The 26,407-nt window shown below is 42.9% G+C and overlaps 1 long non-coding RNA gene across 5 annotated transcripts in view; it reads right to left on the reverse strand.

Annotated features, from left to right (window-relative positions):
- LOC308589434 overlaps positions 1–25,733 on the reverse strand; it is a 37,561-nt gene extending 11,828 nt beyond the window's left edge. The window contains exons 1-3 of one of the 5 annotated variants that reach the window (XR_014009231.1): positions 22,882–22,896; positions 7,940–8,000; positions 1,494–1,577 (exon numbers count right to left, since the gene is read on the reverse strand). This is a non-coding gene — a long non-coding RNA (uncharacterized lncRNA). Of the gene's footprint in view, positions 1–1,493; positions 1,578–7,939; positions 8,001–15,853; positions 16,090–22,881 lie in introns of those variants that run through there. The other 4 variants (XR_014009228.1, XR_014009229.1, XR_014009230.1 and 1 more) reach the window with 4 other exon arrangements.
- Positions 25,734–26,407: the final 674 nt, after the last annotated feature.

The following is a 26,407-nucleotide window of genomic DNA, read 5'->3' on the forward strand; positions in this document are numbered from 1 at the left end:
GTTTGTACATCTTAAACCTCAAAGCTCTAGGAATTAGTCCTACTACTCCATGGGATCATTGCACATCAATGACAGCAGCTGAGGCTTTCATTCTTTAATAATTTCCCACAATATTTTATAGCTATGAGGTGCAGGTCTGGTCAATTACAAAAGTTCTGAAGCAGATTTACTGTATAGAGTATAGCTGGAATCAAGGTTGATTTACCTTGCTGGGTAATGGAGGTGGGATCTACTTTCCAGTTTTATGTAAATGTGAAATTCTACTCTTTGCTACATTTTAGCAGCTATTGGGGTGATGTGACATTTTACACAATATAATGTTGTTTTTAAGTGGGAAAAGGCACGTTTTTGCAGTTTTATTTTCCTATCACAACGAAAGCATCAAGTGCTCCAGACTGGCTTTGGAATTTTAAAGCAATTTTTTATACATTCAGACAAAAAATTGCTCCTTTCTGAGGGCCTTTCATATGGGAACATAGGAATAATATTTTAAATGGGATTTGGTGGTTCTATGGTTTTTTGTTTGGATACAATCATATCTAAGACCAAAGAAGGTATCGACTAAACCTGCTTTGAAAACCAAATTGTGGATATGTTGAACTGTGATTAATAATACTGCTGAGGAAGATTTGTATTGAAATATGTCCAGCGTGGTGGGGTGGTGTTTTTTTTTTTAATTATTTGAAGTTGTATTAAATGAATTCATCAATATCATCTACAGCAGTTAATTTAATTATTGGAGGCTTAATAAATTATGGGCTATAATTAGACGTGGATCTAAGCATCGTAAATTGTTTTGAACGCTCTCCAGCACTATATAAATGATAAACAGTAGTTTACTAAGTGGCAAGTTGCCCTGGTTTGCATTAAGCATGTGGCAAGCCAGCGATCTATATTGTTCTGCAAAGTGGAAAGGAGTATTATCACACTTCAGGGCCTACCCAGGGGATCAACCGAGTGGCAAGAGAAATAGGAAGAGTCCTTTTGGATCAGATCATAGGTCTACATAGGCCAGCATTTTATCCCCAAGCAGATAACCTTGGGAACAGGAAACCCACAAGCAAGGTATGGACTCTTCCACTTGTGGCTCCCAACAACTGGAACTCAGCCTTTCATCCTGGAGGCAGCCCCTGATAGCCTTATGAATTTATTTAATCCTCTATTCAAGCTGCCCAGGTTGGAGGCCATCAGAGTTGGTTACAACATGGTGCTGATAATGCCAAGGTTGCAGGTTCAATCCTCGTATGGGACAGCTGCAGATTCCTGTATAGCAGGGGGTTGGACTAGATGATTATCAGGGTCCCTTTCAACTTTCCAACTCTATCATGATGTTGTGGTAGTCAGTTCCATAGTTTCACATTCTGTGCAAAGAAGTCTATCCTTCATTTGATAGGCTCAGATTCTGCAAAATGGCAGCGGGGGGATATTCACTTTCCCAACACCACATCTAAATTTATCCACCTGTGTCATGTTTCTTCCCCATCCTTGCTTACCTTTTCCCCCAAATGAAGAAAACCCAGATGTTGTAGCCTTTTCTCCTAGGGGAGCTGCCGCCTTCCTTGTTGTGCTCTTGTCACCTGTGGGCCAGACAATAAACACGACCAGCTCATTAAGTTGCTGAATGCATGTCGTGGTAAGCCACCACTTGGGAAAATGGTCATCTAGATTACTAAGTGACCACGTAAACATCCTGAGAACAAATAATGTACACAGCCTTGCAAATAAATTCATTTAAAAGGAAACCCGGCTCACCCTTTCATCTGACCTGGCTGCCCACCTGTCTTTCTTTACCTTCATAAACCCAGCTTACTCCCACAGCCTCTCTATCTCTTTTTCTGTAGACCCCACCACTATCAACCCCAATCAATTGCATATTACCTTGGAATGGCCAAAAGATTTTCCCCTATGTTACAATATCCCTGCAGGGTAAGTCAGCATTATTATCGGCACTATTGATGTGGAATGTCAGGACACAGTCACTGCTGGCTGCAAAAGCACTGCCTTCCAAGACAGTGTTGGGATTCCATTCCACCCTTTGCTGCAGACATGGGATTGTTAAATGTCACATGTCTATTTACATTCCAGCACAGATTGCTGGTGTGAGCAGAACTTCCGCTCTGTATTGCTTTTGTTTTTAGGCTCTCTCCGAGAAGCCAGCAAGGAGAGATGCCATGTTTTCTTTGTCCTGATTTATGTATAATAAATGCGTAGTTTAGTATGTGTCTACAGCCTCAAGCCTCTTCTGTTGCGTAGTTTACACTCTTGAGTAAAGTGTTCTCAAGCCTGCAAGCTTGAGTCACTGATGTATGCTGGAGCAGAGGGCGATGGATCTCTGCAGCGGTAAGGCTGAGGGGAGAGACTCCAGCTGGGGCCAAGCCAGCTGGTTTTTCGACCCCCCGATTCTGACAGACAGATGAGGTGCTTTCCCCCTCAACTGGAGAATCAGCATTCAGTTCCACTACAATGGATTGTTTGTATTGCACTCTTATGAAAGTCCACGCATAAGTAAATCCTTTCAAGTTGACTGGTTTACTCCCAGGAAAGTGGGGGTAGGAGTACAGCTTTCAAGGACTATTCCACAAGATCTGAAATATTCAAGGTATATTCAGTTCAATGCAGACTGTCTACCCCTAGAGTGCCCGTTAATTCTCCCATGTCCAGGAGTCTTTCACCATATACAGCTGCTGTCCTGAACGTTTTTCTCAGTAAATTTGGAGTTACCTGGAGCTGGGAATATTGAAAAAAGAAATTTGCTAACACTAGTAAAACTGCTTTTCACGATCATGGGTTATCCCCTGCCAGGTAAATCTTGTAGTAAGGTTAAAACTTAATGGGAAATGATATATAATGAATTGAAAAAGATGTTTAAAATAATGTTTGTAACAACCGCAGAAGCTTTCCTTTTGGGAATTATAGGGACAGAACTACCCAAACTGTATAGAAACTTATTCATGTATGCGACTACAGCGGCAAGAAAGTTACTGGCCCCAAAATGGAAAGAAGAAGAAGTTCTTAGCAAAAGAAGAATGGATACAAAAACTTATGGAAAATGCAGAAATGGCAAAACTTATCGGAAAAATAAGAAATCAAGATAACAAACTTTTTTAAATAAAAGAATGAAAATAGTTTATTGAATATTTACAGATATAAACAGATAAAAACACTGACAGGATTATTGTAATAACCTGCAGTTTTATAAGAGTATATATTTGAAGAAGATGAATAAATGAGCAAATTAATTTGAATATGCAGAAAATATGAAAAATAAATTTAAGGAACCACAGAAGGAGGGGGAAGGAAGTCAAGTTTTGAAATGTTGAAGTGATTGTAAAGTTATTGAAATGTATAAGATTGAAAATCATAAATAAAAATAAAATAAACTGCTTTTCAAACCATTCTCAGACACCTTTCTATGGTTTTTTCAGATATGGGCAGTTCCCATAATCCCCTACCCTTTCTTTCCATGCCTCCTGCTAGCTCCTACTTTTTCATCTCAGTTACCGGTTGCAGTCCCTGCCACTTCTGATTTCCCCTTCTTTTATTGTTAAAAAACCTCATGTGTTTGGTGCTGCAGCACAAACGCAGATTGGCAAGTGCACCAAGGAGGTGAATTTAATTTGCATCCTGGAGGATGGCTTATAAATGATTATTTGTGGTAGAACAGAGTGCTTTGTATGGAACCTCAATTGAAGCCTCAGTAAACCGGAAACTGAATCCCTATAGAAGCATAGGAATGTGGAGTCTATGTTCCAGAGCGACTGCAATGGCGTGTGTCACAGTAAATGTATGGTTCCTAGATGTAGAAAAATCAGAATGAATCACAGAATTATCAGGTTGGAAGGGAGCCTGAGGATCATCTAGTCCAACTCTCTGCAATGAAGAAATATAGAGCTCTTCCATATGGGAATTGAACCTGCAATATTGGTATTGTCAGCATCATCCTCTGACCAACTGAGCTATCCAGGGTGAGGCTGTATTCTCCCTAATATCCCAATTCTATATCTGTAAGATGCTTTCTCATATGGAAGAACATCCATAAATGATACCTCATTTGTAGTCTGAAATGGTCCATCCCATTTTACTACTTTAACATTTTGCTACCTCATTTTGGCCTCTTTTATGTTCATTTTTTTTTCTTTTTTTTTTTTTTGGTGGGCTGGAGTGAGTTAGGTTTTCATTTTTATGTATATATTACAGATGAGCTTTTTAGGTTCATCTTTTTCTGGTATTTATAATGTTTGCTTCTTCTAAGATGCTTTGGGTCACTTTTAGTGAAAACGAATGACTAATAAATGCAATAAATAATGATATAAATGTTTTCCGCTGCGTATGTAGGTATGGCCTTGGAAATCTAAGCAAAATTTAAGAAAAAGAAAAAAAAAAATGCTACTTCAAATGCAAAATAACCCAAACACAATTAACACCAGCTATCAAAATGCAGTCAAAACCAGAACCTCTCCTTGGAAATGCTCAAGCTCAGCCTTATGATAAATCTCTGGATTCCATCTCTCTTTTCTTTCATGCTGTACATGGCCTACTCTAAACCCACGGATCAGAAATATGGGTACGATGAAGAAACAAGTGGGGGTTTTTTAAGTGTCTCTATTCTGTGGCCTAGGGGATGCAGGTGGCGCTGTGGGTTAAATCACAGAGCCTAGGACTTGCTGATCAGAAGGTCGGCGGTTCGAATCCCCGCGATGGGGTGAGCTCCCGTTGCTCGGTCCCTGCTCCTGCCAACCTAGCAGTTCGGAAGCATGTCAAAATGCAAGTAGATCAATAGGTACCGCTCCAGCGGGAAGTTAAACGGCGTTTCTGTGTGCTGCTCTGGTTCGCCAAAAGCGGCTTAGTCATGCTGGCCACATGACCCGGAAGCTGTACGCCGGCTCCCTCGGCCAATAAAGCGAGATGAGCGCCACAAACCCAGAGTCGGCCACAACTGGACCTAATGGTCATGGGTCCCTTTACCTTTATTCTGTGGCCTACAAAGCAGCTGTATTGTTATGAAATAAACAACTCAGAATTATTTCATGGGAGGGATGTGGTTGTCTGGAAAAAGGTGGCAGCCTTAACAACAAAGGACACTTTAGCCCATGAAGAAACTGGCTCTATGAGTCAGAGGCAGCCATTTGTCAAAGTGCAATTTCTTGATATTCTTAAATGGTAAATCCATTGACAGCAAAATGATGCCATCCACAGGAAAGGATAGATCTGTGAAATTATTCTTGGGCAAGAAAGATACCATTAATAAATATAAGGAAATAACAATCTGATATCCCTATTCTTTCACGATGGCAGACTTCATTGTTAGATGAAAAGATTTAAGAGCATATTCTGGCTAAATCAATGCACACTTGCAGCTGCTTTCTAATATACATGATGAAACCTTGTTCACCCTTGATTGGGTTTACCTTTGCAGATCCATTAGTCATGGGAGGAAAATTATTGTTTTATAGCATGCAGCCTAAAGGAATTCAGATGATCTTTCTAAAGGTGACTGGGCAAAACACTGTTCTCTGAAACACCTACTTCCATCACACCGAGGTTGCTTAGCACCAAGGTTGCTTAGGTCTTACTCCAGTAGTCCACTTGACAATGTAGTTGTTCCAGTCTCATGTTCTACAAAATATATGTAACTATTATTATTTTTTGGGGAGGGGAGAGATTTATAGGTGAATAGACTGCATAAAGAGCACGCAGGAATGGTGGGGGGCAGATAATAGTCCCTCTTATACTCACAAACTATGTATAGAGTGTTATAGGATCACAATGATTCAGATCATTACTGGTAAGTTGTATATTGACTTGGGGAACTCAACTTGCCTCTGTTTCTCTACCTATTAACTGTTGTACTAACTCAGGTTCCTGGAGTACACATAGCAAGAGAGTAAAAATTAATTAGTTTTCATAAGGTATTGGGAATTTTTTTACGGAGACTCAAAGGCTATTCTCAACAGACCTTCAAAATGTTATTAAACGGGCTCATACAATTGACTGTAGAAAGGCTGCAAAGACTTAAAAGATTAATAACTCTATGCCTTCTCACAGCTCTTACTGAGAGAGCCTTATATTGTCACCGGAGAGCCCAAAGTTTCCCTCTGTTTATTGAAATTAAATTACACCTTTCCCTAATGATAAATTTAAGCTGCTCAAACCTCCAAGCCAGACTAATTTATTTGTTCAGTCAGTGTGCCATTCATCTCACTATTGAAGCTCTGGAATTAAAACTTGTCAGCTGCCATCAACACCTGACCTCCTCTCCCTGGAAAATACCGAATCTGGTCCACTGGGCCTCTGAAGCAAAACTGCCAAAAGCAACCACTCTCCTCAGAGAGCCAAAACAGAGTTTTCAGCAGGTAAATAATCACTTGGAGGGCGCCGAGAAAAAAATACCATAGAAGTTGAGCAAGAAGATGGAATGTCATGTACAGAGAAAATTAAAATGGAACTGTTGGGTTAGTGACACTCCTTGAGGAAAACAAAAGATGGCAGATACCTGCCAGCTTCAATAAAGAAGTCTGAAGTAATTGTAACATGGATTGTTCTTACCGTATTTTTCGCCCTATAGGACGCACTTTTTCCCCTCCAAAAATGAAGGGAAACTGTGTGTGCGTCCTATGGGGCGAATGCAGGCTTTCGCTGAAGCCTGGAGAGCGAGAGGGGTCGGTGCGCACCGACCCCTCTCGCTCTCCAGGCTTCGCGCACCTCTCCGCAAGCAGCGGGAGCCCGGTGCTGGGCTCCCGCAGCTTGCGGAGAGTTGCCTGCACGTTGAAGCCTGTGCGCGCTGAGCTCAGCGCGTCCAGGCTTCGCGGACCTCTCCCCAAGCAGCGGGAGCCAGCGCTGGGCTCCCACGGCTTGCAGAGAGCTGCCTGTTTGGGGGCTGGGGTCGGAGGAAGCTCGGACTTCCCCCGCCCCAGCCCCGAGCCTGGGGGGGAAATAATTTTTTTCCCTTTATTTCCCCCCCCCAAAAAAAAACTAGGTGCACCTTATGGGACGGTGCGTCCTATAGGGCGAAAAATACGGTACATACCTTGCCAGTGTGCAGCTTCTTAAGTTTAAGAGACAGGTGTGGTCTCTTATAAAGCCCTCGACTTTGGGCCAATACTAGGGGTGAATTTCTTTCCCCAGCCTTGGGTTAAGCTGCTCTGATGTAATGGAATGCTCATAAACTTTCTGACTGCCCAAGGTGAATTTATATACAGTCATACCTTGCGTCTCGAACGCCTTGGCTACTGAACAAATCGGCTCCCGAATGATCAAAACCCGGAAGTGAGTGTTCTAGTTTTCGAATGATTTTTGGAACCCAAATGTCCATCGTGGCTTCTGATTGGCTGCAGGAGCTTCCTGCAGCCAATCAGAAGCTGTGTTTTGGTTTACAAATGTTTTGGAAGTCAAACGGACTTCCAGAACAGATTCTGTTCGACTTCCAAGGTACGACTGTATTGATTTTCTTACATTTATATTCCACCTTTATTCCATTATGAAACCTACAGCAGCATACATGTGGTTCCCAGGCCATCATCCAGTGAAGTACTGACCAGATTTTCCCATATCCTCCAACATTTCTCAGATGAAAATAGGGATATCCTATTTAATAATAATAACAATAATGATAACAACAATAATTTTTAAACATTAAACATTTTTTTAAAAACCCTTCCCTTTACAGGGCTGTTTTCTAAAGGTTGTACAGATACTTATCTCTTTGGCTCAGGGTTCACATAACTCCATACCATTCAACACTTCTCTGATTAAAATAGGGGTGTCCTAAGGAAAAGTGGGACATTCTGGGATCCAGTCCGAAACCGGGACGGCTTCTCTAAATCTGGGACTGTCCCTGGAAAATAGGGACACTTGGAGGGTCTGCAGATACAGACCTGATTAGCTTCACCAAGTGGGTGATATCCTGCGACCAGCTTATTTGAGAGAGCTTGTTACATACCTTGCTTGGGGGAGATGGAAGTTCAATGTGGATATGCAAGAAACATCATAGGATCTGTGAGCTATTGACGCAAAGAAAAGAATGAGGCAAGGGGGCTGATGGCAGGAAGCTGAGTGGGCAAATGGTCCAACAAAAAGGGAAGTTCAGGTAGGGAGCATGCAGGCAGAAGAAATACCCGAGAAATTAGATTGTATAATGTTGGAGGGAATTAGGACAAAGAGACAGTAGGGCTACGTAACAGGGTTCTGCTGTGATCATCGCCTGAAATGAGAGACACGTCCTTACAAGATAATGAACTAGGGAGACAGCACTCGCAACCATAACTGAAAGAAGCTGAACCGACTGCAATGTGAACCCTATAATGTCCCATAATTATCTAAGTGCAATCCTATACAAGGGACACGGGTGGCGCTGTGGGTTAAACCAGAGACCCTAGGACTTGCCAGTCAGAATGTCGGTGGTTCAAATCCCCACGATGGGGTGAGCTCCCATTGCTCTGTCCCTGCTCCTGCCAACCTAGCAGTTTGAAAGCACGTCAAAGCGCAAGTAGATCAATAGGTACCGCTCTGGCAGGAAGGTAAATGGTGTTTCCGTGCGCTGCTCTGGTTTCACCAGAAGCAGCTTAGTCCTGCTGGCCACATGACCCAGAAGCTGTACGCCGGCTCCCTTGGCCAATAAAGTGAGATAAGCGCCGCAACCCCAGAGTCGGTCATGACTGGACCTAATGGTCAGGGGTCCCTTTACCTTTAATCCTATACATGCCAATTCAGACGTCTCACTGAGTTCAATGGGACTTACACCCAAGTACTGAGTTTTTAATCTAAGTTATCTCTTGCTCATTCCTAACTTGTGGTATTTAATGAAGTCAACAATTGCAAAGGGATTGGGAGCTGATAAAGTTCTGAGACCAAGGAGGCAGGTGTGTGTGTATGTGTGAATTCCAGATATTGGTGTGAAACTGCCTGTTAGAACTTTGGCAGTGCATGCCTAGTTATTTCTAAGAAGTTATTAGGAGATGCCAGGAAGCATTTCTTTGAATTTATGTAGTTGCAAAGCAGTGGGCAAAATAGCAAGCTAGTGATCTAAAAAAAATGTAAGAATTTATATGCCAGTGACATGTTGAGGAGTACCTGGTTGCCAAGGTAAGCCTGCATTTTTAAGAGGGGCTCATCAACATAAAGTGTTTATTTACAGCCTTGGCATTAAAGTGCATAGCCAGACAACTGTTGGATTATTTATAAGCTAGATAAAACGCCGGCATGTGAAAGCTGGATATAGGAATTTTCGTTCTAAATGTGGGCCATAAATAAGAAACTAGGTCTTATATTTTAAGGAAAGCTGGTACCGTTCTTGTCCTTGAAGAAAAGAACTAAAGAAATTGTACTGTATGATACTATTAAAAGTCTGGATCTAGGTCGTCTCTATCTTTTTATCACTTTCCTATGCTTAGCGGCATAGGATAGCCACCAAACAGTTCAGATTTCCTAGATGATGAAGACCAGGTAAGGGTCAACTTACCTGGCTAGCTCTCCCAACTCTTATTTTCTCTCTCTCTCTATCAAACTATGATCTGTAACGTGCTCCAGAGTGGCTGGGGCAACCCAGTCAGATAGGCAGGGTACAAATAATAAGATTATTATTATTTGGTTAGAGGAGTGGTACTGAGGAGAGGTGGGTTAGCTAACCTTTTCCCCTTCACTCCACTTTCCCAGTCTGAACTGCTCCCTCCAAAGCTATTGTTACTCTGTTGTAGGGAGGAAATGTTGGTTTCTATTTCCCTCACTGAGCAGCAACTGCAGTCACAAGACATTGTTTTGCATTCCACAGTCAGAGTTACTGTTGGATTCCCACGGGAATGGGAGACTGGATGTGACGTACACTGGTTTCCTGTTTTTCACTGTTCTCTCGGTTTCTTTGTTAGAGAGACGGTTGCTTCTCTGTTCTCACAGAGGCAAGATGCATGTTTGCATTCTCTCAGCATAGCGTGGAAATAAAGTTAAGAATGTGGCACATACTGCTTATCCTTCTGCTGTGTGGACTACTCTGCTTGGGCTCAAGATAAGACGAGCCTGTATCAGCTTCAGATGGGCCAAAGCTGGTCAAAATCTCACAGGAAAGACAGATATGTGAAACCAGCAATGGGAGATCTGCATGGTCCAAATGGAATATTAGTGCTTATTTACAACTGACATTGTCAAAATGATTTCCCTCCTTTAGCTTTCCTCCCTCACTGCTATTCCTTTCTTTGGTGTTATCTTTGGCATTTTTAAACCTAACAAGTGACAACAGGGTTTCTCTCTCTCTCTCCTTCCCCCCCTCTCTCTCTCTTAAAAAAGGGAAACAATATGCGACCTCCCGGTAAAGCAAAAATTCGATCTTCTCCTGTTAGGCGAAGATCACAAGGCGACCCTGACTGTCGCCAGATTCTGCGCACAGATCTGTAGGCACAGACCACCCCCCCCCCCCGATTCAAACTAGCTGGTTAAGAAAATTCCCAAACTCGGATCCACGGGCGATTCTGGGTCATTTCTCTATGCTAGTCTATCTTAAAGTTTTTATGTGTTTATATGCCTACCGTATTGCTAAACTTAAAATCCATTGTTGTACAGTGGTACCTCTGGATACGAACGGGATCCGTTCTGGAGCCCCGTTCGCATCCTGAAGTAAATGCAACCTGTGCCTATGCGTCTGTGTTCCGTTACTTCTGGGTTGTCGTGGAGCGCAACCCGAAAGTGCTCAGCCTGAAGCAACTTCAACCTGAGGTATGACTGTATATTGTTTTAAATGTGTGTTTCGCTTTTGGGATTGTAGTTCCATTTGTGTTTCACAAGCTGGTCTTTGACCATAATAATAAATTATTATTACAGTGGTACCTCAGGTTAAGTACTTAATTCATTCCGGAGGTCTGTTCTTAACCTGAAACTGTTCTTAACCTGAAGCACTACTTTAGCTAATGGGGCCTCCTGCTGCTGCCGTGCCGCTGGAGCACGATTTCTGTTCTCATCCTGAAGCAAAGTTCTTAACCTGAAGCAGTATTTCTGGGTTAGCGGAGTCTGTAACCTGAAGTGTCTGTAACCCGAGGTACCACTGTATTATTATGTGAAAAACAATTTTTGTGCAGTTAACAGCAGATGGGTAAATCAACTTATTATGGGAGTGGGGCAAAAGCAACTTCCTGCTATCTTGCTCAGGAATTCTTCTGGAATTCAGTATATCCCAGCTGCATTGCAGGAAGTAAAGATATGGTCGAAGAGAAGTGGTGTTCTGATTACACTGGTGGCTCAGTGTTACAGCACATGTTCACTCCCCCCCCACTTTTTTTGGGAAGAAGCACTTCTAAACTGTTTAATGTTTAAATATCTTTAAGGGTGCGAAAGTTCCCAGATTCAATTCCGGGCAACGTCAGCTGTCTGAAACCCTGAAAGGTTGCTGCCAGAGGAGACAATACTGAGCTATGTGAACCTCAGCAAGGCCAAGATGGGGGGGGGGGTCTGGGCATTACAGGACCCCCATACACATTTCCCAGGCTTGTGCCCTGGAGAGATCACTTCAGTGCTGCTAATGCAGAAAAACAACGTGGGAGGTAGCTGTTACAAGTTCCCAGTCTCTGCAGCCACAGCAGGTGCTGTGATTCTCCAGTGGGTTGACTTCACCCCCAGAGGTGCACTCCATTGTCTCTCAAGACAGACAGATGCCAACACAACACACACACAACACACACACAGGAGGACTAATAGTCTGATTCAATAAAAGTCAAGCTTCCTATTGTTATAGGTTTGGGGGTGGGACTGCCCTAAACTCTATAGATTAATAAATGGTAGGATTTTGATTATTTGGGATATAAAAAGAGAAATACAAGCTAGAGAGGAATTCCTGGGTTAGCCTGCTCAAAATGACCTGGCCAAGTTGGGGCCACGAATACAGCCCTGTATCGGGAAGTTTTTAATGTTTGCTATTATATTATGCTTTTATATGTGCTGGATGTCACCCAGTGTGGCTGGGGCAACCCACCAAATGCATGGGATATGAAGAATAAAATTATTGTTGTTGTTGTTGTTGTTGATGATGATGATGATGATGATGATGATGCAGGGCCATGGGCCACTATGCTGAGGTGTCGACAGAGACGGGGGATTTGGAAGTTTGCCAGGGTAACCAGATGTGAGGTGACAGGCAAAGAATGCCTTTAGCAAGGTGTGCTGAGAAGAAGAAGGGAGAACAAAGAGATCCATCTTGAGCAGGCTGGCTGAAGGCAGGCTGGGACAGATGCCTTGGACTCAAGTGCTGCACAGCTGTGGGGGACAAGACCCTCTTGAAATGACCATGCATGCTGTAAGATCTGGACTCCCTCCAACTAAATTCAAGTGTAAAATATGTGAATGAATAATATTTCTTAAATCTATGGCATCCTCTACTGTGTCTAAGCAGCACATGTGCTGGCTGAGGGCCAAGTCCCCTGGAATCCTGTGGACAGCTCAGCAGGAATCGGGGTGGCCTGTCACAAGATGTTCCTAGAACACAGAGTATAAATGCAGACCGGGTGATGTTTATAGTTTTCTGGTCCTTCTATGTCCAGACGCACATCATTCACCTTATGTATGCTCTATATGCATGCCCATTTGGGAGACAAGGTGTCACCAGTTTTTAAGTGATGACCTTTAGCAGCCCTTCAGTTCTTTCAGCAGCATTATTATGGGATAACCAGAGAAATGCTCTAACCAGACTTGATTATCACACTCAATATACCTCATTTTAATTGGCCTCTGACAATTTATCCTGGATCCCGTAACCCCCACGCAACCGCGGATTGCTAATTACCACATATAGTCACATGCTGCATTACTCATCTATTTGAACACCTGTAGCTCTGACATTCCCATTAACGTTGATCATAAATGTCACGACTGTCAGATTTACAGTCTCCGGGCCCAGCAGGCAGCCCAATTCTTCACTCGTTCCTTCAACACTCATGGCTGTTGTGTCAAGGAGCAGGATGAGTAACCCGCCTATCAGAAATACATAGGCAATTTCTTAGCACTGGAAAACAGCAACAATGCATGCTGAAACCTTTTAAGCTTTCTCATGAGATTACGCTTGGCTTGTTTAAAATATTAATACACCAAGAAGGGTTGCATTCTGTAAAAGGATGCAAATCCATCTCTACCATAGGACAAAAATACCCAAATGCACCTGTCTCCAATATCTTGCCCAATTCATCCTCGAAAAGCTGCCTTCGACTGCGCTACGGTGCCCCCCCCCTGCTCATCAACTCTGAGGGATTGTTCCTTGAATTTCTCTGCTGCGTCCATAATGAAGCTTTACTCTGCCCTCAGGAGACCAATTATTTATTTTATTTATGAAATGTCTACACTTGCTTTTCCTCAGACAGTGCCCGAGGCAGTTGACGTCAATAAAATAATTATGCAAAATATGATCAAGCACACATTAAAAACACACATTAATAATGCGGTGTCCCCCCCCCACAAAATGAAAAAACAGAAACAAAACCCACAACAAACAGCAGCGTATATGCAAAATCTATTTGAACACCAAGGATCTTCAAAAGCAAAAGGCCTAATTTAGCTCAGACTGTTTCATACTCAGATCCCACTCATGGTATTTAGCCCGCTGGGATCAGAAATCATGCTCTTCAAGTACAGGGCTGGGCACACCACCCACAAATCTGTCGGTGATTTGCAGTAGATCACTAAGGACAGGGATGACCCTCTATGTGTGTTTATCTGATCCACAGGGCTCTCCCCAGGCCACCTCACCCCCTCACTGGCTTAGCTCTGCACCTTGCTCAAGAGCTTTCAGAATATGTCCTTGAACTGTGACAATGCCTTTTGCTTGGATGGATGGATGGATGGATAAGTGTGTATTATGGGAATGTAGAAACTTATGGACCAGTTTCCTCTAGATAGCTGCAGTAGCAGGTGCCAGCACAAGCCCTGTTAATGTAATGAGACTTTCCAACTCTCTCTTTCCCCTGTGTACCTCCACCCCCCCCCCCACAAATTGGCTCTGGGAGATCAGGATAACAACAACAACAACAACAACAACAACAACAACAACAATATCTTTATTGTCATTGCCCCCTTCGGGGACAACGAAATTACTCCCGGAACAGGGTGTAAAATAGGAGAGGGGTTGTTGTTCTGTCTGGAAAGCAGAAATACGTGTGCTGGCAGAACTAGTATAATAGTGCAATGTTCCTCTCTGACTAGAATGTATGCCTATTTTACTAAGTCATGGACTAGGGCTGTGCAACTGTCCGAATTCTGAATATGAAGGCAAGGCATTTATGTTGAACCAAGGCCCTTGCAAGAATCAGTCACAGAATCAGAGAGTGGGAAGGGACCCGAAGGATCATTTAGTCCAACCCCAGCCGATCCGAATAGAAGTAGGGCACCTAGAGATAGGGCTGGCCCAAGACATTTAGACACCTGAGGTGGACCCCAAAATGGCGCCCACCTCCCAACCAGGGAAGAAGGCATGAGGGCAGAAGTACACCAGGAGCAAGGGGGGAATATAGACATACCGGTAGTTCTTCATCCCCTGTGGATCCTGCTGCCTGAGGCAATTGCCTCAGCCTTGCCTCATAGGTTGGCCGGTCCTGGGAGGGAGCCATCAGCAGAATGGGAGGCCATTTTCAATGATGCCTCTTCTCCTCTCCTCTACAACCTTGTGCCCCTTCAAAATCTGCTCTAGAGGGTTGAGGGCAGCATTGGATATCAGGATATTATGTGTGAGCGTTATGGTGTGTTATTCATTTCAGATACAGGCAATGTTATTAGATGAGCCTACTTGTAGGGTTGAGAGGGGCAGGAGGGGAGTAGAACTTATATACAGTGTTACCTCAGTTATCTAATGTCTCCGTTGACGAACATTTCGGTTTTCAAATGCTGCAAACCCGAAAGTAAATGCTTCGGTTTTCGAACTTGCCTCAGAAGTCAAACATGCCACACGGTTTCCGTACTGAGTTTTCCATATTGAGTTTTCCCGTATTGAGGCTTCTGTACTGAGTTTTCGGTTTTCGAACGTTTCAGAACTCGAACGGTCTTCCAGAACAGATTATGTTAGAAAACTGAGGTACTACCCCATGGTTTGTTCTAAAGAAAATAACTTTAGAGAATGGACCTAGTAGAGAGGCCGACATCTAGTCAAAGTCACATTTCCTCTAGTTAAAAAAGAAAGAAAGAATTTGCTAGGCCTTAAACAATTATCATCCGCCTTTTGCACCTCACAAATTCACCATTGATGAAGCAGCCTTAACAAGTTGGATTTCAGCAATGTAAAACTGTGCCAGCCTCACTTACATTCTGTTCACTAGCTGGCAGAAGCCGCTCACCAATTTTCCTATTAAAATGTCTATAGAGAACTTTATCTCTGAGGATGTGGCTGGTTGCAACTGTTTCTACAACAACCACGTTTTTATTATAGCGTGTTCTTTCGCCTTTAAAGTGTCACAATGCTCTTCTATTGTTTCTGCTGTGACAGAACAACATGGCTGCCTCCCTGAAAGTTGTTGAAGAAGGAGGCAAAAGTAGTAACTGGAGACTTCTAAGGATGGATGATTCTCTTCCTTTAGCCATCCAACTTAAGAGATCTTCTCAAGTGACACCCAGCCACATACTAAACTGTCACTAGTCATATTGAAATTCTTTGAAATTCCTTCAAAATGTGAATGGATACTTTGACCAAACAAGGTCCTTCTATATTTGCCTTCAATTTTCACTTCAGGTGAAATTTGGTGACAATCTAAAGTATCACTAAAGCCTCAGGGGGAATTCTGCAACACATGACCAAATTGTTTTCTGTTTCTGTTGGAATCCCGACAGATGGTTTGTCAAGTGGAACCCTCCTAATTAACCCCAAGATTCAATTTAATGTGAATCCAGTGGCAATGCTCACTTAGACTCAGTCGTAGTGGGAAGTGAAGCAAAACCATTTCTTCCCTTGAAAGAGTTGGGCAGAATCTCCTTTTTTATATAGCTCACTTTCTCTCACGCCACATTCCTGTTCTCCTTCCAGGTCTGTTTCCTTTGTTTGTAATATAGATAAATTGACGGGCGCACAACTCAATTTCTGAAACTGTAATCGCAGCTCCGGCATCATGGAAATTCTTCCACAGTGTAAAACTTTTCTTCCTTGACCCTATGGCGACATGGCCCAAATGTGTTCAAGTGCTGGATTGGAAATAATAAACTGGACAGACGTCTGCCAGAGCTGCGGATACCTCACTCACCCTTTGCATAATAAAAAAAAATCCTTCCAGTAGCACCTTAAAGACCAACTAAGTTAGTTCTTGGTATGAGCTTTCGTGTGCATGCACACTTCTTCAGATACCACTTCTTCAGGTATCTGAAGAAGTGTGCATGCACACGAAAGCTCATACCAAGAACTAACTTAGTTGGTCTTTAAGGTGCTACTGGAAGGAATTTTTTTATTTTGACTATGGCAGACCAACACGGCTACCTATCTGCAACTCACCCTTTGCATGTTGACCAGTGGTGTGGCATGGTTTGCTGGTGCCCGGGGCACAGAGTCTGCTGTGCCAGTCCAGCCCTTGCTGCCTACACTTGCCACAGCAACACCACCACCAGATCCAAGCAGGGCCGCACTGTGCCTCCTGCCCGCCTGCGTGTGCAGGAGGAACACAGCCAGCTGACGCAGCCCTTGGAGAGTGAATCCCCCAACGCCCACAGGTCGAGTGCAGAGGATGCAACATCCATGTACCCTTTGATTCCGCTTATCCCACTGGGATCAAAGGTGCATGGCTGTTGCATTCCTCTCAAGCCCAGCAAATCATTCAGATCAGATCCCAGCCTCGCAAAGCGGCACAGGACTGGCAAGGTGACGTAAGGAGCCAAATGCACAATGACCCCTAAAAAAAAAGTGTTTTGAGAATATACTACTTCCAGTTTTTGAAGCTGTTCTTGGTCATTTTCTTTGAGCCAGCCTTTTTGGGTCTGGAGATTTGGCTCATAACAGATTGGAACAGATGCAGTTATTTCCCACCCCCCAAACTCTCTTTATTTTTCTGTTTATTCCTTTGTGAGGCTCAGACTTCACTATTCTAATTTCCCTTCAATTTTCACCAGAACTTTCTTCCAGTCACCATTCTGGATCCTATCCAAAGGATCCTGTATTCGGTAATGGGTTGTTAAGGGAACAAAGGATGGTGCTCTGCACAAGAAGGCAAGTCGGGGCCCCTCTCTCAACTCAAGGTATTTAGAAGGACAAAGGCAGAGTTTGGAGCAGAGAGTTGGTAGATTGATGAGAGCAACAAGAAAAGCAGCAAGCTGGAGAGAGAGACAAAACAAGGTTTGATTTCTGTTTGAATCCAAGGATGCGGCTATAGGGGAAGCGAGGCCCTCTTGGGGTGTTAATGCTGTGAACCCCTCCATCGTAGGCTCAGGTTGTATATATGTGTAAATAAACCATAAAGACACCGCAGTCCCTGCTGTATCTCATTCCAATGGAAACATGAACCCTGGGTAAGCGTTTGGAACTCCTGGAATCTTGCACTGCTCAGAGATTGGGGTGGCATGCAACAATATGTTTTACTGGTAACTGTCCAGTTAATTATTTTTATTTGCCAATCAAATAACGCTTTCCATTTATATTGCTCTTGCTCTCTTATATTGCATTCATGCATTCTTTTCATTCAGGTATTTCATTCAGGTATTATTGCTGAGTTTGCATATTTGCATCATTTCTGTGCTTTGATTTAAGTAAGTATTTCCAATTGATTTCATTTTTCGCCTGACTCTGATTACTACCACTAGCTTACTGCAGCAAATTTTAAGAACCTATTTCCATCCCCTCTCCTTGATGTATGGCACTGATAAGACAAAGGAAAGATCCATTTGCAGGCAAATCTCATTCTTTTTACAGGTGCCAGCAATCTGGTTGGAGAAATATAGTAATTTCTTCAGAGAGCTGAAAAAGGTATGATATAGAAGCATAATTGCCCAGGCTGTGCATGCTCATTCCACATCTCTCTTTAGAAATTTTACTGATTTTTAGAGTGCCAAGCTTGTTTGACTTCAGATTGCAGTAAAACAAGGAACATGCACATCAGAATTGACAACTCTGCTATTCTTGAACCTTAAACTATCTTAAAACCTATTGTCTATCTCCAGTCAGCATGTGCTTTTAATGTGAAAATTGTTGGCAAGTGATCTATTACTTGAATTCTCTGAGCATCTTAAAGCAAGGAAGCATCCACATTCATTGACTGGAGGGGAGACAGAGATACATATTCTGCCCTGTAGCAAGTAGCAAGGACAACACAAAGGAGCAATAATCTACACAAGAAGCTGGCGTTAAACAATCTGGTGAAAATTAAGCTGGTATCAGAAGTGGATTTAGGGGTACGTGATCTGTTCAGTTGCATTGGACGTGGAGCCTCAGGGGGTGCTGCAACTATTATGTAGAATAGAAGGCGACAGACAGGGTAGGGGTGTCCAATTTTGGCATCAAACAGGGCACTGCTGAAATTTGAGACCCCAAGGTCTGCCAATGCTGGCATAAAATCACATATCCAATCTTCATTCAGGAGTGGAGCTGCTGCTGAAATGGTCTAAGCCTGGCAGAGCGAAAACAAGCCTTTAAAATAGTGTTTGAGTTATGCCACTTTTTTGGCCAACTTAGTTTATATCATGATTGGTTCAAAATTGTACGGCAAGGCTGTATATTGTCTCCCTGCTTATTTAACTTATATGCAGAATTCATCATGCGAAAGGCTGGGCTGGATGAATCCCAAGCCGGAATTAAGATTGCCGGAAGAAATATCAACAACCTCAGATATGCAGATGACACAACCTTGATGGCAGAAAGTGAAGAGGAATTAAAGAACCTTTTAATGAGGGTGAAAGAGGAGAGCGCAAAATATGGTCTGAAGCTCAACATCAAAAAAACGAAGATCATGGCCACTGGGCCCATCACCTCCTGGCAAATAGAAGGGGAAGAAATGGAGGCAGTGAGAGATTTTACCTTCTTGGGCTCCATGATCAGTGCAGATGGTGACAGCAGTCACGAAATTAAAAGACACCTGCTCCTTGGGAGAAAGGCAATGGCAAACCTAGACAACATGTTAAAAAGCAGAGACATCACCTTGCCAACAAAGGTCCGTATAGTAAAAGCCATGGTTTTCCCAGTAGTGATGTATGGAAGTGAGAGCTGGACCATAAAGAAGGCTGATCGCCGAAGAATTGATGCTTTTGAATTATGGTGCTGGAGGAGACTCTTGAGAGTCCCATGGACTGCAAGAAGATCAAACCTCTCCATTCTGAAGGAAATCAGCCCTGAGCGCTCACTGGAAGGACAGATCGTGAAGCTGAGGCTCCAATACTTTGGCCACCTCATGAGAAGAGAAGACTCCCTGGAAAAGACCCTGATGTTGGGAAAGATGGAGGGCACAAGGAGAAGGGGACGACAGAGAATGAGATGGTTGGATGGTGTTCTTGAAGCTACCAGCATGAGTTTGATCAAACTGCGGGAGGTAGTGGAGGACAGAAGTGCCTGGCGTGCTCTGGTCCATGGGGTCACGAAGAGTCGGACACGACTAAACGACTAAACAACAACAAAGTTTATATCATGTTGCCAGGTCACATGAAACTGAATTGGCTTAGGATCTAGCCTAAGTCTCCCTTCTTTGATCCTACCCCCAGCATGCTCCAAGCATGCCCTCTTTTCAAGCCTTACACCATCTTAAAATCCACCAGGCTTAACTCAGCCGGCTGCGTCCCGACAGCTGGAATGGGGGAGATATGGCAGCGCATCTGCAGCTAAGCCGAGGATGCGGGAGCTAAGCTGGTATAGCCCGGGTGTACCAGAAACCTCCCAGCTTAGCTGGAGATCTACTGGATCCTAACCCGCTCATACCTGTGGATCATGCTAGAGGATTGTTCTCAAACATAGGAAAATAAACTATCCACACACATTAATTTGATCCCTCAGAAATTTGCGTTACGAAACAAAATTTTCCTGCTTTACAAATGCAGTCAATATTTATTTGCTGTTTATAGTTAAGTCACACTTCAGTTATATTCAATAAAATGTGTTTCTCCATCCATAATCATTTTTACAGCTTCTTTAGAAGTTTTACTAAACATCGTCTCATTTTTTACTGAAAATCATTGACAATGATGGGAAAAACAATTTATTTTAGACATCACTATAATTTAACATGGAAAATATTCATCATATTGTGCTTGACATCCATGAAAAGTCAGTCCTGCAAACTATCTTCTACATTATTAAAAACAATAGGACATCCACAATACAATCATGTAGTAGTAGAATCCATACATACTATTGCACATAAACAAGGGAAGAGTCCCAAAGGAAGAAGGACCAGTAATTTATTCATTAGCTTAGCCTTTTGCCAACATCATGGCAAGCAACAGAGAGTCCCAATTTTTCTTCCCAGTACTTGCATGAAAGAAAAAGATTGGAAATGGAGGGAGAGTTAAGAAACCAGGCTGTGAAGAGAAGAAAAAAGTGCAAGCTTATGAGAAACATTTTCTTAACAAATAGACTGTTGCAGTCTGCTTATTTCTTGGGAGTATTAAATTTATTAGAAATCCCGACCATGATCTAACGTATCTGGACCTACTGGTGACCATACTCCTTTCTCCCTGCGGATACGGGTGGGCTCTCTTTTGCTCCCGCAAGCAACCTCTTTACCATGCCCTGTGTCTCATTCCTTTAAATCAGTGATGGCTAAACTTGACCCTCCAGCTGATTTTGGACTACAACTCTCATCATCCCTAGCTAACAGGACCAGTGGTCAGGGATGATGGGAACTGTAGTCAAAAAACTGTAGACCATCACTGCTTTAAATACACCCCCCCACTGCATCCAGAAACCCATTTTCTTGTCTAGCCATTGAATTCTATGATATTCCAAATGGGGTCAGCAAACCGCCAGTGATTTTCAGACTCCACATACTGGAGAATGTTGCTGGTGTCACTAACAAGTCTACAGGGAAAGACCAATACATACAGTATATATGCCCGTCTCCTGGCTGCATAGCTTTCAACCATGGAAAACAGTATTTGTGTAACATTGATGTCAGAGAGAGTTATGGCAGTCCCCACAGCCATCTTGTGATTTGTTGACAGGTAGGGAGTTTCCCTGGCAGGGAGTGCAATTGGACAGTTCTGCTCTCATTTGCCAGGGCCAGTGTGCGGCTTTAGCTGTGACAGCCCAAGTCACGTCCCACTGTTACAACTAGAATGAACAATACGATCAGCCTGTATGCTCACATAGTCCATAGTCTCCTGAAGGGTTTAAATTTTAATTGACTCTCTAGAAACACAAAAGGAATTCTGGGAACTTGCTTGGGGGATAGCCATGTTTTTTCCTCCCCTACGTGCAAAGGTTCTGCCTGTTGGGCCTGGAAGTTGTAGCACCATTACACCTTGTGTTTCATGAGAATGAAGAGAAGTTCCAAGAGGGTCCCTTCTCATAAATCAACAGAGATCAGAGGTAAATTTAGGAATTACTTCACGACACTGGAAAGCCAATGAAGTGGTAAAATAACAAACAGAAGCATCACTTAGTGACAGAGTAATTTGCATTCACAGCTGCGTTCCAACACTAATCAAAATCAAGCCCTGTCTGAGTCAAGGAGTCACTGTTGAGCGAGGGCCAGAACAGGTGCATATAGCAAAACCAATTACCTGAAAGTGCCACTGAAACACAATCAATTTAAATGCATTTTAGCTGATTACATTGTCACTTTCAACTCTGGACCCCAATCCTTAACCCTAAATCCAACAGATATTTGGCCTGGCAGATGGCATAGCTGCCTATCAAAATAAGTTAGTTTCCCTGGTCAAATTTAGTGACTGAGCCAAGCTACACCTTATGGTTAATGAACAGGGTGCAACTACATCTTCCTTTTTTCTTTAATTAATTACAAATGCAGTCCCCCCCAATAGTTATTGGAATTCAGTATGTGAGAAGGAGGCGTATGCCTCCCTTTCTAAGTCATGATGCAGACAAAAATCCCCCTTGCATGGTGACAAGTCAGCTCCAGCTGCCGCCAAGAATGTAAAAGAATGGTGTGAAAACTCTTAATGTAATGGAATTGATTTACTTGCCAAGCAACACTCTAATTGTGTGGAGCTGAAGGACCTCCAGTGTCTTCTACACAACAGCTGAAATATATGATTTGGTCCTCTGACATATGTTCAACTATCACAGTATTTTTGAAAAGTTTAGTGAGAGAAGAATAAAAAGCATCACCCCATGTGCCCAGATCTGCTTTTAGTAGTCACACAATATCTTCACATAAAGCACATTCCTTATATATCAGTCATATTTTGTTTGGAGAATGAAGTCAAAAACTGCTGGGGTGGGGGGAAAAGTTCAAGCCTACGTGAAATGCATACAATGAAGATTCCTATAAGGAGAGATAAGGGAGTCACAACAATGGGAATTCTGATAGGCATACAAAGCAATTTAAATGGTCCCTAGTGAACCAACCAGGGACGCGGGTGGCGCTGTGGGTTAAACCACAGAGCCTAGGGCTTGCCGATCAGAAGGTTGGCAGTTCGAATCCCCGCAATGGGGTGAGCTCCCGTTGTTCGGTCCCTGCTCCTGCCAACCTAGCAGTTCGAAAGCACACCAGTGCAAGTAGATAAATAGGTACCATTCTGGCGGGAAGGTAAACAGCGTTTCTGTGTGCTGCTCTGGTTCACCAGAAGTGGCTTAGTCATGCTGGCCACATGACCCGGAAGCTGTACGCCGGCTCCCTCAGCCAATAAAGCAAGATGAGCGCCACAACCCCAGAGTCTTCTGCGACAGGACCTAACAGTCAGGGGTCACTTTACCTTTAGTGACCCAACCAAAATTTAATCATGGGATGAGGCAAACATTTCCTTAGCAACTTACACTGTGGGCAAATAAGTAATGATATTCTGTACATTTAACATAAAGTATACAGTACTTGCATATTTCAGGAAGAACATTAGTTCTTCAGCCTTTCCTGTACTGATTTATGAATTCATGCCACCTGTGCCCATGTGGTCTGTAGTTGTAATGTCAACTTTATTGTTTGACCTGGCCTTTCATGATGGGGTTGAAAAGTTGAAGTTGCTACAGAAATGCCATGGAGAACAGGTCAACAAAGAGTCTTGTGTGACACAACTCTTTGTTGACTTTGCTGCAAGACTAACATGGGTCTTCCTTTAGGAAGGGAAAACAGAGTAACGTCCCAAACACAGAAGTTGGCCAGCCAATAGAATTGTGTTTGTTTTGTTGTGTTTCCTTGTGTTGCTGCTCCTCCTGTTTTAAATGTTTTAAATTGTGAACGTCCAGAACAGAAACATACTATTTCTATTTCTCTGCTCCAAGTCATCCCAAGTCAGTTTAGCCAATGGCCAAAATGATGGGAGTTGCAGGCCAACATCTCAAGACTCAAGGCTGAAGAACACTGCCTACTGTAACCCAATGGGTTGACATGAGTATAAATGAAACAATGGCATTGTATTTAGCTCCATAATTCTTGCAGCTGAATAATTTTGCTTCTACCAGCCTCTTCTTTGAAGCATCAGGCTGGGCTATCTCAAACAGCCACAAAAAACAAGCAGTGGTCTTGTTTCCATAAGATAAATTGTACAATAATATTTCAAACCAATTTTTTACATTCTTATTGCTGCTCAAAGTCCCATGAGGGATGGCAGGCTGCACAACTCTTGGGGCAGAAAAATGTGGGTTTGCGTGCAAACACATACATTAGAGTAAACTGACAAGTTTAGAGAAAGCCTGGTCTATGAAAGATACTGATTAATTTGTTGCCCAAAATAACTTGGTAAAAATGCTAGGGTAGAGAGCTTTTTGCTCAGTGGAGACCTCCAGCCAATTACTACTGAAAACATTCAGGTGTATTGGGCACACTTAGTAAAAGAACAAGCAACACGCTGTCTCTACAGGGAAGAGAAAGTTTTTTTGCAGCATCCAGGTAGGAGAAGTATTATGGTCTTGTTTTGACATGAAATAATTTCCTAAGTACCAGAACTTTAATATTATAAAGTGGGAGCTGCAACAAAATGTTGCAGTATGCGGTGCTCCTATTCCTATTCAAGCCTTCAGCCAGCCAGCCATACTCTTTGGAAGGAACTGCATTCCATTCCTGTCCCTACTCAACAGCCTGCCAGCATTCCATAACCACAGTGCATGCACAGTTCTTTGGGGGTCCCCACTTGGGTTTTCCCCTTTTCTGTGTGGGGAGAATCCTTGTGAATGGGTGCTGTTGCTTTGGCTACAAAAGGATCTGCGCTTGGAGAATGAACTTGTCACATCCGTGTACAGGATGAAAACGTGCAGTATGAATTGACAATAATTAGCTATTTTCTGACCTCATTTGAAGCTGCATGATAATATCAGCACTGAAACTGGAATGGAAATCTAGAGAAAGCAAGCTGTGAATGTGGCCTTCTGCTTATAGTTAAGCATCTTTTTTGCTGATGCGACAGAGTCTATCAACAAATTATCACAGAGAACATGAAAGGGCTTAGAAACTCTTTTGTAGCTTTTAAAAAGGGGGCTGGTGGATAATAATTAGATTACAAATGGGCTTTTAAAGAGTTCTTGCCAAAGGCTTGTTATGCTAAATTGGTGGAACTGTTTTGTTAATGCAATAAGCAAAATGTTGTTTTATGTTACAAATTAGGCACTGCCTTTTGATAATTTTCAAATTAAACAAATCTTCTGCCTAATTCATGAAAATGGAAACATTACTACTTCAGTCACATAACCTCTGCCTAATTCCTAAGATTAGTGACACCTTTGCCTAATTTGAGATCTAAACAAAGCTTCCGTCAGTTTTGTAACACTGAATGGAGCAAAACTTCTGCTTGACTTATAAACCTGTCACTTCACTGCATAATTAATTAAATAAATAAAGTTTTAAAGGAAATGGCGGTTTCATCAAAACATAAAGGTGAAGTGATGTGGAAGATCCATGACTATAATTTTCCATTGTTGTTGTTTTTTAAAAAAGGCACCCACACAGGAAAATGAATTGGACTGGGACTAAAGAAGGGAGAGCTGCTATTAGCTCTTCCCCACTACAGTGTTTTCCCAGTTAAAATGCCCTTCCTTGAGCAGCTTTGTTTCCTATGGGGAAAATGTGAAGGTATAATAGCAATTTCAGAGGCGGGTTGTTTTAACTGGGAAAACAGCACAGGGAAAAGGATTAGAATATCCCTCCCCAGATCCATTGATTCACAATTTCAATTTAAACAACAGAGGATCCTAATTATGGATCTTCAGAATTATGTCTAGTTTCAGTCAAAACTAGACATTAGTTTGGCACCAGACTGCAAATTTTATCAGACAGTAAGGTATCAATTTCTGAGCGTTTCAGAGGCAATCTCACAAGTCAGACCAAGGCATTGCTTAATTTATGATTTAGATAAATATGGCACCTAATTTACAAATTAGGCGAAGCATTTTTGCATGGAAGCGTTCTGATTTGATTCTGATTCTGCAAGTCCTCTACAAGTCTTGGTAGTTAAAGCCCCTGAACCAGAGGGTTTGCGGCAAAACAACCATCAGTAACAGATGAGTGCATAGGAAAGCCTCAGGGAGCAACCAGAAAAGCAGTCTGATAAAAAAATAACAAGCTCCAGGATGAACCAGGGCAAAGATCAGGAGTGGCAGAGCAAAACTAGGAAGCAGATACTAAAGAATGGACTATATAGCTCAAGATGGAAAGTACAGGCCAACTCTTGAGAGCCAAAGTCATCTGCTTCAGGTCACGCTGGTTCTGTCTACTTAGTGGCAGGCTGCAGAAGAAGAAGAAGAGTTTGGATTTGATATCCTGCTTTATCACTAACCGAAGGAGTCTCAAAGCGGCTAACATTCTCCTTTTCCCTTCCTCCCCCACAACAAACACTCTGTGAGGTGAGTGGGGCTGAGAGACTTCAGAGAAGTGTGACTAGCCCATGGTCACCCAGCAGCTGCATGTGGAGGAGCGGAGACACGAGCCCGGTTCACCAGATAACGAGTCCACCGCTCTTAACCACTACACCACACTGGCTTCCACTACACCACGCTGGAAGCAGACAGAGGCATTTTTCACAAACCAAGCTTTTCTCATTCATGAAACAACCACATACCTCTAAGCTGCCCCAAGACCCAGATCATCAGGGCTGTTACCAGCTATCATGCTAAAAATCAGGTTAGGGTCTCTCACAGAAGGTACTTAGAGGAGAAAGGAACCTAAGAATCTCCACGAGTAGAATTTCTTGTCTCCTTACTTCTGAGTGTCTGCGCTTGCTCTTCGGTGACTTCTTTATACTGATTTCACTGCCAACTACATGCTCAATACCCTTCCAGTTTCCTGACCCTCTGCTGCTCTCTTAATGCACCTGTTTCCTGTTCTAAATGGCACCAAGCTCCAATGAGGCGAACAGGAGCAGAGTGGGACCTGGTTTCCCAAATATG

The sequence above is a fragment of the Podarcis bocagei genome (genome assembly GCF_964188305.1).
Source record: "Podarcis bocagei genome assembly, chromosome: 6".
NCBI lineage: Eukaryota > Metazoa > Chordata > Lepidosauria > Squamata > Lacertidae > Podarcis > Podarcis bocagei.